Source organism: Macaca nemestrina, chromosome 16 (genome assembly GCF_043159975.1).
Source record: "Macaca nemestrina isolate mMacNem1 chromosome 16, mMacNem.hap1, whole genome shotgun sequence".
Taxonomy (NCBI): domain Eukaryota; kingdom Metazoa; phylum Chordata; class Mammalia; order Primates; family Cercopithecidae; genus Macaca; species Macaca nemestrina.
The window spans coordinates 101,519,897-101,533,942 of record NC_092140.1 but is presented as its reverse complement, the minus strand read 5'-3'; the positions used below and the strand labels follow the sequence as shown (position 1 = coordinate 101,533,942).

The window sequence follows — 14,046 nt, the reverse complement described above, 5'->3', positions numbered from 1 at the left end:
ACCTCCTAAAAAACCCCTGCTGAATGGAACTGTCAGCAGATGGGATCGAGCATTGCTTCTCCCCAACTGTGGGGGAACTCACAGCACTGCCCTATTCAGAGTATTTTAAAACAGGAGCATGAGATCAAATCCTGGCTCCACTGCTCACCAGCTGTGTGACCTCAGATGATTTGTTCAACCTCACCAACTTCATTTTCCCCATATATAAAATTAGAAGGGTAAGTGTACCTCAAGGTTTGTGTACCTCAAGATTGTCTTGAGGATTTAAGAAAATAATGAATGTAAACAACATGGCATAAGTGCTCAACAAATATTAGGGGAAAAACACATTCTAGGGTTGGAGATATTATGTGGAACAAAAAAAAAGTGCCTTAGACTTAGTAGAGGTGATAGTTTCTATCCCTAGACACTCTCCTGCAGAAAGCATCAGTGCTGTTAGGACGAACTTGGGTGAAAGTTTTGAATAGGATCCAGTTAGAGTCTTGAGTACCAAAAGATCAGCAGACAAGAAAAAAGGTCACCGACGTTTGGAGATTTCGAACCACTTGCGGGGACAAGAGAATGCAGATGCTGGCCTTGTGTGCGAGGCTGTGAGTGACGGCGACCGTGTGGACAGAAAGCCACCGCGCGAGACCTAGGCTTTTACACAGAGGCTACATTGTGATTCCCGCAGGAATGATAGAAACGGAAGGAAATTTAGCTATTGCTTGTCCTAATCTCTGACCTAACAGACTGGAAAAGGGAAAATAAGCGTGGGTTGGTGATTTACTCCCGTGATGAACACAGCTGGTTACAGCCAGGTTGGAGTGTGCCGCCTCTCCATGTCAGATCAATGAATTTCCTCTTGAACCATCCTGCCTGCCTTTAACAACAGATTGATAATCTGAACCCAGATAGATCTTTTATCCCAGGCGCTCAAAAGGTTTTCACTGAAACCTTGAAAAAAATATTTTTTAAAAGACACTAACTAATAATCAGCAAGCACCTGTATGTGCTAAGTTGATACCAAGAGTCTCACATGGGCTAAAGTTCTAATTCTCCACCCAATGCAGCGTGAGGTGCCACTGTCACCTGCTCACTGACGAGGAAGCTGAGACTCAGCAACGTTCAGCACTGAGCCAGGGCTTGTACAGGGCCTCAAGGATGCGGGGTTCTTCAGGTCTAGTCGGTATCACTCCACAGAAATCCATTCATCTGAGGGCCAGGCCTGTTTCCCAAGGATATAATTTCAAATACAGTGTTTTCTTCACTATAAAAAAGTGTTGCATGTAAATATTAATAGTGGTTTCCAAGTAGGCAGAAATAACCTTTTGAAATACAATTGTTTTCTTAAAGAAAAATCAAAATCTTCTCCTCAGAATTGTGCTAATTCTAAAGAGATAAAAACGCCTCAATTTAGACCATGATAGTCTTTTTAAATAATACTAATATAGATTTCATTTTGGCATTTGTGAATGCTTCGTGCAGATTTTTTATAGAGTAGAAATAAAATGGAATAGCCAATAATATTAGTCTCTCATACTGTGTTTCTAAAATTTTCCAAGGTTTGGTTTTTATGTTTTTTCAGCTTTAAAAATACACAGTCGTTGTTAAAACTTTGAGTAATTTCAATAATAATTCAAAGAATTAAATAAAATTTGCCCGTATTTCTACCACCCACAGATAATTACCATTAATCTTGGTGTGTGTTTTAATTAATAGACTATTTTTAGAGCAGTTTTAGGTTTAGAAAGCAGGAATGGAAAGTACACGGAGTTCTGATGCACTCCCTCACGCCCCTCCCTCCAAGCACAACTGCTTGTACTGACATCTTACATTCGAGTGGCACATTTGTTATGATTGATGGGCCCATGTTGGTACATTAAGATGAACTAACCCCATGGCTTACAGGAGGCTCACACCACATGCTGTAAATTCTGAGTTTTGACAAATGCATAATGACATGAAGCCACCATTACAGTATCATACAGAGTTTTCTCAATAATTTAAAAAGCATACATAAAATCAATTTTCACTTTTCATTGGGCAGTATAATTTTTTAATGTTTTTTAGTTTACAGATTGTGGGTATTGTTCTTTGATTATAAAAGAAAATAGACATTTATAGATAATAGTGCTAGCCACTAAATGAATCTTCTAAAAAACTACATTTGTAGAAAGCATGTATTTATTTGATGAATTCCATTAGCTGCCTATCAGGGAACATGGAGCACTGGGGCACAGATCCCAGCACAGAAGGGTTTGCGTCTCTTCTGTGGTTTTCATGTCAATTAATGATTAGGCCTTGAGTCTCACAAGAAAGGTGACAGGCCTTTGAGTCGGTTTACTGAAACAGTCTACTCAAGACTTGCCCTAGGCCCTGGGAAACGTGTAGACTTAAAAATCCTTACCCTGCGTTTTCCTTTCACAGGGAGTGAACTTCTGGCCCAGGCAGAGGTGAGGCAGTGGGCAGTGGGCAGTGGGGCACGGTTGCCCGGGAGATGAGACTCCTCCTCCTGCCCTGGGGGGTGGGGGCTGGCTGGTGGCTGAGGGAACTGTTTTTGTTTGTTTCTTTTTTTTAAATCGGGGTCTCGCTCTGTCGTCCAGGCTGGAGTGCAGTGGCGCGATCTCGGCTCACCGCAACCTCCGCCTCTCGGGTTCAAGCAATTCTCCTGCCTCAGCCTCCTGAGTAGCTGGGATCACAGGCGCCTGTCACCATGCCCGGTTAATTTTTGTATTTTTAGTACAGACGGGGTTTCACCATGTTGGCCAAGCTGTTCTCAAATTCCTGACTTCAGGTGATCCGCCCGCCTCGGCCTCCAGAAGTGCTGGGATTACAGGCGTGAGCCACCATGCCTGGCCGGGGAACTGTTTTTGATGGGTGGGGGGCCCCCGGCTGTGGTTGGTAGTGTGGGGGCGTGGTCGAGGGCGTGGTTGGGCCGAGGGTTTGGCCCGAGGGAGTGAGCTAGACCGGGGGCGTGGCTTGATATGGGGGCGGGGGAAGTGCCGGGCTGGGGGCGTGGCCTGGGGAGGGAACCTGGGTGGGGGTGTGGCCTGGTGGGGAGCAGGGCTGGGGGCGTGGCCTGGTGGGGAGCGGGGGGCTGGGGCGTGGCCTGGTGGGGAGCGGGGTCTGGGGCGTGGCCTGGTGGGGAGCGGGGCTGGGGCGTGGCCTGGTGGGGAGCGGGGCTGGGGCGTGGCTTGGCGGAGTGTGCCGCCGTGGCGCGGGAGAGTCTGCGTTGCGCTTTCTCCCGCGGCCGCCGTGCCCGCCGCTAGCTCCGAGGGCGCGCACTGGAGCCCAGGCTCCTCCGAGAGCGTGGCGACCCCAGGGCTCCGCCGCCACCGGAGGTGGCTCTGAGGGCAGGGACGTGTTGGACACGCTGACTTTGGAGGCTCTGCCAAGCGGCGCCGCTGGAGGTAAGACAGCGTCGGGCGCGCGGCTCTGCCGGGCAGGCGCGGGCACGGGCTGTTAGGTAGAATCCCGGGAGGACTTGAGTCCCACCCAGTGGACTGCCTCGGGACTTCGGGATGTCCAGCTCCCAGCTCCTTCGCCTCTGCTTCCGCCGCTGGTAGAGGCTGCCGGGTGCTCACCTGTTAGGTCCGTGCGCCCGCTCCCTGCCCGGCGGTGGCTCTGCGCCCTCTGGGCCGCCCGGCACCATCGCCTTTGGGAGGACGTGCACGTGCTGTTCTTGCAAAAGGCCGTTTCCAGCCGGACACCTGCAGGGAGGTCGCCTTGTAACTTCACCCCGCGCTCCCAGCTCGCGGGGCCTGGCCTGCGGGGGCGGCCGTGGGGGTGGCAGAGTCTGGGGAGCCTGGCGCGGCGGAGCCCTGTAACACTCTGCTCCTTCGGCTGGCGTGGCTGGTGCCTCCGGGAACCCGGAGCGAAGCGGTTGGAGAGCTTAGTTTAGAAAGCAAGTTTCTCTTGGTACCAGCGGAGTCTCATTCCAGGGGAAAGATTTTGGGACCTGGTGCCCGTCGTCTGTGGACTGCAGGGAGTGCATTGGCGGAATTGGTTTGGTCCCGTTCTGTGCTGGAGGTGGGGAATTGGTACTCCAGCCCCAGGCAGGTAGAAGCCGGCGCTGCTGCCAGCGTCAGGGGGAGCTCGGGTGACTTGGGCTGGGCCACCCATCTGACTGCAAGGTTACAGAGCTTGAGCAAATTTCCCCTCCCTCCAAGTGCAGGAAAACCAAACCAAAGCCAGCAAACAAAACCCGGTAGGTCATTTGCTTCCCAGCATTGCATAGGAATGTAGATACATAGAATAATACTGTGAATTTATTCAGCCCTTGTTCCCATGGCTTCCCATAGCCTTATGTTATGCACCTTCCCCCGCCAGGGTTTTCTCTGTACCCCCCTTAGTTTTTTGCCGCCTCGTGTTTTCTTCCCTGTGAACCCTTCCTGGTCTCCCAGCGATTTGCTCTCCTTTATTCCCCTTGCTAACAGGCGCAGAAATCTCACTCCTTTTCTTTTTCCACCTTTCCCAGTAAATTCTTCTTTTTTTCCTAATGCCCCCCTCCCCCATCTTGCAAACTTCCTCACTGCATTATTATCGGGGTGCCTGTTAAGTCATGCACCCTCCCTGTTCTCTGCCCTCCTCCCATCCTTTAGAGTTTCGTGCGGCCTTGTCTTCGTATCCCGTATCCTAATTCTCATCTACCTCCCTTGGCCCCCACGTTTGCCATCTGCCTCCACCCAGTTCTCCCATCTCCTTCCTTATTTGTGCTCCTGTGCATGTGCCGGTTTCTTCCTTGTTTCCCCGTGTTTCTCCCACAGGTGCTTTCTTCCCTTTGCCCTACTTCTCCCTCGCAGGCACTCTGCCAACCCACAGCCTGCCCCGCCCGCAGGGCACACCTTGCCTCGGTGCCTTCTGCTGCGGTTTTGCATGCTCCATCAGTATCCCTGGGTTCCTTGTGTTCCTTCCAGTCCGCCCTCTGTCACCTTGCAGACGGCTTTCTCTCCGAATGTCTGCAAGTGTCAGAGGCGAGGAGCAGCAGCTGCATTTCTGCAGGAGGACTCTGGATTTCAGGACCCTCCCTTCTGCCACTGCTTCTGCCTGATTATTTTCTTATAGAAGTCGTATCCTCTACACAGTTCTTAAATAACGTCAATATTGACATCAGGTAGCATTTACCAAACTCTGGGTGTGTGCCAAGCACTGTTCCGAGGGTTTAACGTGCATCAGTACTCATTTAAAATCCTCCACACATCCCTGTAATGAAGGATCTACTACTGTCCCCATTTGACAGATGAGAAAAGGGAGGCTCAGAGGAGGTAACGGGCATGCCTTCTTGCCACTGCCCAGCAGTGGAGGCCCTCTTCTCACCAGACAGTGAAGCTTCCCTGCTGGGTGACCTCTTGAACTCAGATATGCCTGGAGTTTAGCGTTGGAAAGGAGATTGTTATTTGACATGTTTTATTTAGTCTGCAATGTACACCAGTGGAGGACACACATTCTATACTTGTAGGACAGTGCATGGAGAAAACTTAATGCTGGATGTCTCAGAAAGCCTGGGGCGAGTGCCTGGGCTGTCACCTCATCCATGCTATCAGCCTACTTTCCCTCTTAGGCACAGGAAACCCTGAAGAAAGTGGCATAAAAATGACCTGGCTGGGCACAGTGGCTCATGCCTGTAATCCCCAGCATTTTGGGAGGCCGAGGTAGGAGGATTGCTTGAGCCCAGTAGTTTGAGATCAGCTTGGGCAGCATAGCAAGACCCCATCTCTAAAGAATAAAAACAAGAAATCAGCTGGTTGTGATGGTCCCAGGTACTCAGGAGGCTGGGGTGAGAGGATCTGTTGAGCCTGGGAGGTTGAGACTGCAGCGAGCTATGATTTTGCCACTGCACTCCAGCCTGGGTGACAGAACGAGAGACTCTGTCTCTAAAAAGATAAAGTTAAAAAAAAAAAAAAAAAAAAGACCATTCCCAGCTGTCTCCTCCCGTGCATTGAGAGTTCCATTTCACTTTAGCTGGACAGATCTTTGTGGTCTCTGTTAGCTGTGTGACTGTGTGAGTCTTATTTATATCCATTTCATTATGTAATATTAAAGCCTTGTCCAAACATTTCTTTGTTAGTCTTTCCCTTCCTAAGAGTTGGAGGCAAGTAGTATTTCTACTTTACAGACACTGAAGCAGAGCATGCACCTTGATAGCTGAAAGGGACCTTATAAATTCTGCAGCCGAGGAAACCGTGGTCCAGGGAAATAAAATGGCATATTCAAGGGAAAGCAGCAGGACAGAGTTGGCTCTAAGGCCTCCCTGGTTCAGGGCTCAATGCCTGGCCCTATAGCTTGGTGGGGTAACCTCTCTATTTGCTGCTGAAAGCAACGAAGTTTCCTTCCCCGTCCTTTCCCCTGAGCTAAGAGGCATTGGAAGGATTTGCTTAGAAGGGGAACTTATCATTGCTTTCCTTTCTTTTTTGTCTGAAAACTAAACATTGAAGAAATGTTTGCTTATGAGACATGATAGCATAAATGGGATCATAACATCACAGTAGTATAAATTAAAATGTTTTAGAAGGAACTGTCATTGTTACTTCTAAAACAGCAGGAAGGAACACCAAACGTACGTGGTTTTCTTGAGGGAAACCATATAATACATGGCAATTTGAAAATCAGTACCTGGAATGTTTCATTGTATTTTACATTTGTGGAGAGAAATGCATTGGTACAAAGTGCTTACCTGATTTTCTTCATCTTTGCATCACAAATAAAAGAGCAGTAAAGGGGGAGCATGGAGTAGGTTGCTGTTTTTCTGTTGGCCTCTGCTGTACCCACACCATTCTCTGGACTCCTACTGAGCCCGCTTGCTCCTGCCTCTGCTCCCTCCCTGTTTAATGCCTCTGCTGGCTCCCCCAGGGAACCTACAGGGTGTTGCTGAATTGTGATGCTCACCTCCTCCGTATCAGCCTGTCTGGACAGAATGAAACCCTGATGCCCTGAGGTAGGCATCCTATGTGATGGCTTCACCCCTCCCTGCTAGGCTGAGATGGGTGATCAGGTGCCGTCCTGGGGAGAAGGGAGGGAGTATTACACGAGGTGTCCTCTGTTCTGTGGTTTAGGTGACGATGGTTATAACTGAGGAGCAAGTTAAATTTCAGTGCTCCCTAAATGAGATGGAGATTCAGGGAAGCTGTCATGGCCAGAGCCCCGTAGTAAGCGGCAAGACTGAGACTGGACCCCGGGCTTCTTGGCTCAGGAGATCCACGTGCATCCCTCGGTGTGTCTGTCTTCCCTGTAACTTGTAACTCCCTGAGGCAGAATGGGCACCGCAGAACCTTTCACGACATGGATGGCTCCTGCATACTGAGCTGAGGGTGAAGCTGGAGAGGAGAGACCAGGGGGCCAAGGGACATGAGCCTGAGGGCTCAGCGGAGTTCCCAGTCCAGCCCTCGCTCTCACTTCGGGATTGTGAACGATGCCTTCCGTGCCTGCGAGAACCCTGGGGAGCTGTGGCAACATCGCAGAATGCGAGGAGAATGGTGTCTGTGTTTCCCGTGTACGTATGTAGTTGTGGCCATGTGCTGTGGTCAGGATGTCAGCTTTGGTGGACACAGGTAATGACCGTCCTGTGGTCATCATGTTCCAGCATCTCGGAAATGGGGCTGTTGCTTCAGTGAGCCAGGACCTTAAAGGACCTGACTTCTTGGCGAGCAATCACTTCCACCCATTTCCCTGAAGCAGGGCTGCCCTCGTCTTTGTGGCATCATGAGAGCACAGACATTGTCACTTGAGTGATCCTGTGCCTGCCTCAGAGTGTCTCCCTCCCCAGCATGCCAGGTCTGCCCTGAAGACCCACCAGCAGCCATCTGTACCCTCCTAGAGGACTCTACCTGTCCAGTCCCGGAGAGGGGAGGGGCCAGCCTTTCCCGTCCACCCCCACTCACACCAGAGCGGGCTTTGTTTCCTAAGACTGGCACGCTCTGCTTAGAGAAAAGTGGAGCACAGGTCCGAAATGGCCAGACTGGAGAGTTTCAGTGGAGGGAGGCGAGCTGCCTTTTGGGTTCCTGGGCCACCCAGTCTCCTGCCCTCCTCTCCTCTCTCAGCCCTTCCCAGTTGCACCCCCACCCATCCCACCCCAACTTTCACGGCAGGAGAGGGGGCATCTACACCCACTGTCTGGGACAGGTGCGAGGAGAGAGCAGGCTTTGATTGTCTTATTCCAGTGGGGGCAGGAGGCTGGCAGTGCGATGGGTTTGTGGTACTGCTGATCGGAACGCTGATCACACTCTTCTGCAGAAAATGTTGCTCTGTGTGATAGGAGCAGTGAGCAGTCCATTGTGCTTGAGTGTCGGTGTGACAATCCAGTCTCGTTACACTGGCTTCTGAGCTCAGGCCCTAGCTGTTAGTCACCATGTAGAGATAGGTAAATGTGCCCTGAGTCCTAAACAACTTGCACATGTACTTCTAAACACATCCGGGTTGTGTGTTGTGACTCAGTAGCTAAAACAAAAATAGGCTCTGATTCAGAAATGTGCTCCACTTCCACCCTGCCTGGGGGCTGGAGTGCTCTTCTGTGACGCGTAAAAGTCTTTCTCAGATTCATCAGGGATTTACGTGGATTTGTAGATTCTGCTATCCCAAGTGTAACACTGATGATACTTCATGCTCGTTTGTAAGTGTAAATGTACATGTAATACTGTGGTTTGTGTATTAGATGCTGAAGATGGAGAGATGGATCAGAAACAGTCCCTATTTTCATGAAAAGGCTCATATTCTTGTCTAGAGGGAGAGGCCCATATGTAAAAGCAAAGCAGTGAAAAGTAGTGAGTGTGGCAGTCAGTTAGGGGAGAAGATGAGAGTTCAAAGATCCAGGAAGGCTTCCTGGAGGAGGAGCTGAGTCCAGTGTGGGCTGAATTCTAACAGAGGAGTGAGCAAGTAGGGAAGGAGCTGACAGAGGAAAACCTTCTAGCCCTGGGGGACAGCGTAAGCAGAGGTGAGGACATGGGCTCCCGCTTGGTGACTCGAGGGACCCTCGAGAATCTTGTGTCGCTATAGCCCCAAGCGCGTCAGTCATGACTGAGTCTGTGTGCCCAGGGCATGGTTCTAGCTTCAGCAACACTTGGGGGTTTGTTAGAAAAGTAAATTCTAGGGCTTCCGCCAGACCTATTAAATGAGAGCTTCTGTAGGGGGGCAGCCAGCAGTCTGTATTTTAACGCACCTTCTACGTGTTTTTCAAGCACAGAAATATTTCAAAGCCACTGTTTTAGAGCGTGTGCTTCCTGGCGGCTCTGAACAGCTACTCTCCATCACCGCCTCACAGTGTTTGCAGAGAACGGTAATCCTCTTTTATGACGGCATTAATCTCATTCACGAGAAGGGAGCCCTCATGATTTAGTCACTTCCAGAAGGACCCACTTCTTCACATCATCACCTTGAGGTTTAACTTTCAACATCAAAATTTTGGAGGGACACATACGTTCAGATCGTAGCAGTTCCCGTCTCTCAGGGGTTTGAAACCTTTGCTGCATGTTTGAGTTACCAGAGGGCCTTTCAAAACATTGGTTCCTCCTCCCGCACCCAAATGTTATGATTGGTTTGGGGTATGACCTATGCATTGACATTTTTGAAAGCTTCTCAGGCGTAGTCAAGTTTGGGAAGCACCGTTATAGGTGAGGATTCCATGAATTGGTCCTTGTAAAATGCCAGAGGAGTGTCCTGGCCATCACACAGGAAGTGCTTTGTGTGTGTCTCTCTGGTGGTGGAGGCTGTGATGGTCCTGCGATAGGAGAAGGTGGTGGTGGCACTGTGTCGGTTGTGTAATGAATGCTCGTTCAGTGTTGAACGTGTGCCAGTTTCGACGTGGTGGTGGTCCTCTCCTTTGGTCTGAGAGTTGGGAAGTAAAACAGCTCCAGTGCGGTGGATGTCCACAGCTCATTCTGTAAGCTAATCCCAGGCAGAAACACAGAAGATGATGCTGCCAACAGAGAACACAGGGCCCACAGGCCAACCTCCCCAGCACCTGGCACCATTTTCCTCACCTCTCAGCAGTACAAGTTTTGAGTTCTGAACAGCCAGATTGTAAAATCGTGAAGTACCAACACTTGTGTGTGAATGGGAATGTTACGTGAATTGAGTGCCCTAGGATTTCGTACCTTCTCCAACCAATCAGTTGTACCCAAGTGCCAGTTTACATACACACACACACACACACACACACACACACACTCACTCACTCACTCACTCCATCTCTAGACTTGGCCTTGCTGTGGCAAGTGATGTGTCTTCTAGGATCTAAATTTCATTGTTATAAACTATGTATTTCTAAACATTATTGGAAAGAGTGTATGATCTTTTTGTATTTCGTATCCCATCATGCATATTCACTCTGCCTTCATTCATTGTTTTATTCATTTAGCAAATGTTGAGCAACTGCATCAGCCCTGACACTGAGCTCGCAGTTTTATCCCTTTTCCTACTGTGGAGATACAAACATGTTTCTCTCTCTGTCAGCTTGGGCAAAGTAGGGTGTTTTTTTTTTTCGGTCTTAATTTATAATGGTAGCCTTCTCTATTTCTGCCTCTTTGTGATGTAATTATTCAACTTTTAATAATATAACATCTGAAGGACATTTTTCATGTCGACTTCGTGAGCCTTCTATGAACCCTGCTGAGATTAATTAAATCAAACCCCATGCAGCAATTATCCTAAAATATGCCGACAAGTTATTAAAACTGAGTTTACCCAGGACTGTTAAGACTTGAGTAAGTGACCCATAGCCGGTGCCCTTGGAGTGAAGCCTGGGATCCACTTTAATTTTTATCGGTTTCTAATTTCTTACACTTCAGAATCAGTCCTCGTAGGGTGGTAGAATTAATTACATACATGAGAAATATGTGAATTCATATCTCGAGTTTATGATTTGTTCTCTTTCTGTGAAAAAGACAGATTATGTTTTTGGTTTTGTTTTGCCCTGCCAGCTTGCAAGTAACCGTTTACTGTTAAATTGGCCCGAGTATATTTCAGTGTTTGTTGCAAATGGAAATAATTGAGTCACTATATTTTTTTCTGCTGCTAAATCACTAAGCAGAACTGTGCCGCTGGGGAAAGTTTTGTGTGGCAGCACACAAGCAGCCCAGTATGATGGTAAAGACCAGCCTCCATTGTGTGATCTTACCATTGTCACTCGGTTACCCACGGACTGAATAGGGTTTAGAAATACAGGCCTTCAAAGGAGTTGCCCTGGCTTAAATGTTCCATGCCTCCTTCTGAAATAACATCCCTCCAGCCCTCATTCAAAACGAGAAAGAAGGAAGGGCATATATTAATATCTGCAACTTCCGTGATATTCAAAAGTGTTATATATTCAAATGAGGAAAGTTAAAAATCCATTTTAATTAAAAATATTTGAAGTTAAATAATTCAAAATATACTTAAAAAAAAAAAAGCCCACACAGTATTCTTTAAATGGAATGTTTTGCCATCCACCAGACCTGCTTTCTCCCTTTGACTTTTCTTCTTTCTTGTTTTCTTTTTTTTTTTCAGATTTTCTATCAGATTCAATACCGTTTAACTTTTCTAAAACAAATCTAAAATCCCCAGACTAACCTGCTGGGCTCGGCTTACTAAAGAGCCTGCTTGTGTTACCAAGTTAGGATTCGCCTGGCCTTGGGGTCTCTGCGTGGCCTGTGGTTGGAATGTGATGGAACAAGAATGGTATTATACCAGGCTGATGTGGAGTGAGGGATTAACCCCGGAAAACTCCCCTTGAGTTGAGTCTTGGACTCCTGGCCTCACTGTAAATTAAACAGTGGGATTCTGGGTAAGGAAAGTGGCAGCTTCTTTTGATCATTTTATTTTTTCACGACAAGTCGTAAGGTGTGAGTAGACTGATTTCAGAATCAGTCTGGGTTCTCTTTGTTGTATTTCTGACTGCTGTCCTCACTGACCGGCATTGAGATAAACAGCTCAAAAGCAGACACCTTCTCCAGACTCTGCCCTGGAAATGAGTTGGGACCAGCAGCCTGTCCTATAACTTCCCTTCCCGAGGTCATGTGGCTCCAGGAGCATCAAGATGGGGGTCTGGCACAGGTACCCAGTGTCACTTCTCAGCGGGAACTCAATTCTTTCCTCCTCTTCTAGTCTCTCTCCTCTCACTCAGGCTCTCTGCAGAATGGGAGGTGAGGGAAGAAGGTAACCTCCTGTAGACCTTTCTTCTCAGTCTCGAGTCTTCTGCTTCCAGAGGTTTCGGGTGGCTCAGTGAGTCCCCACTGTCCTCTCCTGCCTGGCTGCTCTGCCTGCAGACTCCACTCGGCAATCCGAAAAATACTCAGGCCATGAGCACTTCTGTGCCATGAACACCTCCCTTCTGATACAGAGATTGTCTTGGAGGAGAAAGCAAGAACTCTCCGTTCTTTGTCTCATCCTTATTTTAAATGTGATCTGTTCGTACAAAGTTCTCACCCCTGGAGAGTCCCAAACCAGATAGCTTCAGGCAGTACACAGAGTGAGAATGGTTTGGCAGCACAAAGTCCTGTCTTCGGTTTACCACGTTAGGCCTCAAATGTGTGCAGGGGGATAGGTCAAATCATGCTCCAGCCACTGCCTCAGTATGTCTGATTTGGTAGCATAGTTCCTTAAATTTCCACGCTAGCATCTCGGAAGTAACTTGATCGTATTGGCTTCCTGAGGGCTACTTCTAAGCCTGCTGTGATTAATGAAATCAAACCCCACACAACAATTATTCTAAAGCATACTGGCTTATTCTGTTTCAGTGCATGTTCAACTGCTAAGCTGGAATCGTCCAAGTGGATGACTATATTTTTGTTGATGTCCTACCATAGGAATCTAGTAGCCTTTTAAAATTTTTGTGGGTGGACACTACTCATCTCCTTCAGTTTCTCTCTCATTCTGGGACGAGGACTCTCTGAATGAAGAAGGAATTGTCTGTCGTCAGCAAGAGGTGCTACTTTCTAGGCTTTCGTGGAAAGTCTCCTGTGGAAACGCCCTCCCCTCTGCAGAGTGCATCTCTGTTGTCGTCAGGTTGAGGCTTTTGAAGAACACTGTGTGAATTGGAACACCTTTCTCCTGAGGTGAAGATAATGGCTATCTCTGCCCATCAGTCTGGCGTCAAAAGATCATTGTGCAAGGAGACTGGTTCAGCAAGAGGGTTCCTGGGCCGTGTTCCCCAGAACTGGGATAGCCGCCCTGTCTGGGTGGACTCGCAGGTCCACTGAAAGACCTGGACGCACTTTTTAGTCATTGAGAGACAATTTACAAACAGCAGCAACTCCGAGAAGCATAGGTTTGTATGATTCGTTCTTGGAAACAGAAGAGTGTTCTTTGATGGGATTGTTTTAAAAAGAACTGGAATGTCTGGTGGCCAGTTACACTTGCATGGTTATTCTCTTCCCTCTGTAAACTCATCAGTGCGGGATTCAGAAAGAACAAGCATGGAACACAGTCCTCCATGCTCATTCTCTCTGAACCCTGCAGTGATGAGTTTACAGAAGGAAGAGAATTTGCATGGAATATATTTCCCCATTCGAAGAACCCTGCAGCATCAAACGAGTGAGACGTTCAACAGCCCCCAACTGCTCACTAGAGCTGGGTGGTTTTAGATCCCCAGGAAATGGCTGTGGTGCCATCTGAGCATGAGGCACTTGGAAAGCAGTGCCCATCACTGCCTCATGTGTTCAGCGCTGTTGTTTTGCAGGAGACGAAGGAAGATGGTGAAGTCGTGACCCTCGTCCCAGAACATTCAGGTCAGATCTGACACCTGCCGCTTCCATGGGGAGGGTCTAGTGAGGAGAATCGGTGCTGGGAATGCCGATGCCATCACACGTGTCTCACATGTGGTTTTGTAATGAATGACAGTAGCCACGTCCTACTTCTCTCCCACCTACAGTGCCCTGCAGATGACAGTGGGAGTGCCACAAGGATGGGTGAAGGGAACAGCGTAGAGGACTGATAATTACAAATTGCCCAACAAGGAGGTGGACACGTGTGCTTGCTGGTGCCCGACTGGGTCAGCTGTGCAGATTTCCACATGTTCCGACAGATGTCTGCATTTGTCCTTGTATCAGTGGTGAGGGTTGGCTATTCAAGTAAAGGCCTGTAAGCTAATTTTGAACT

The 14,046-nt window shown here is 48.5% G+C and overlaps 1 protein-coding gene across 3 annotated transcripts in view; it reads left to right on the top strand.

Annotated features, from left to right (window-relative positions):
• The window catches only part of LOC105490248 (spermatogenesis associated 13), a 326,039-nt gene that overhangs the window by 167,764 nt on the left and 144,229 nt on the right, over positions 1-14,046 (top strand). The window contains exon 1 of one of the 3 annotated variants that reach the window (XM_011755681.3): positions 3,192-3,392. The exons of the other annotated variants lie outside the window; for them this stretch is intronic. The gene's annotated coding sequence lies outside the window, so the exon portion shown is untranslated. Of the gene's footprint in view, positions 1-3,191; positions 3,393-14,046 lie in introns of those variants that run through there. 3 annotated transcript variants of the gene reach the window in all.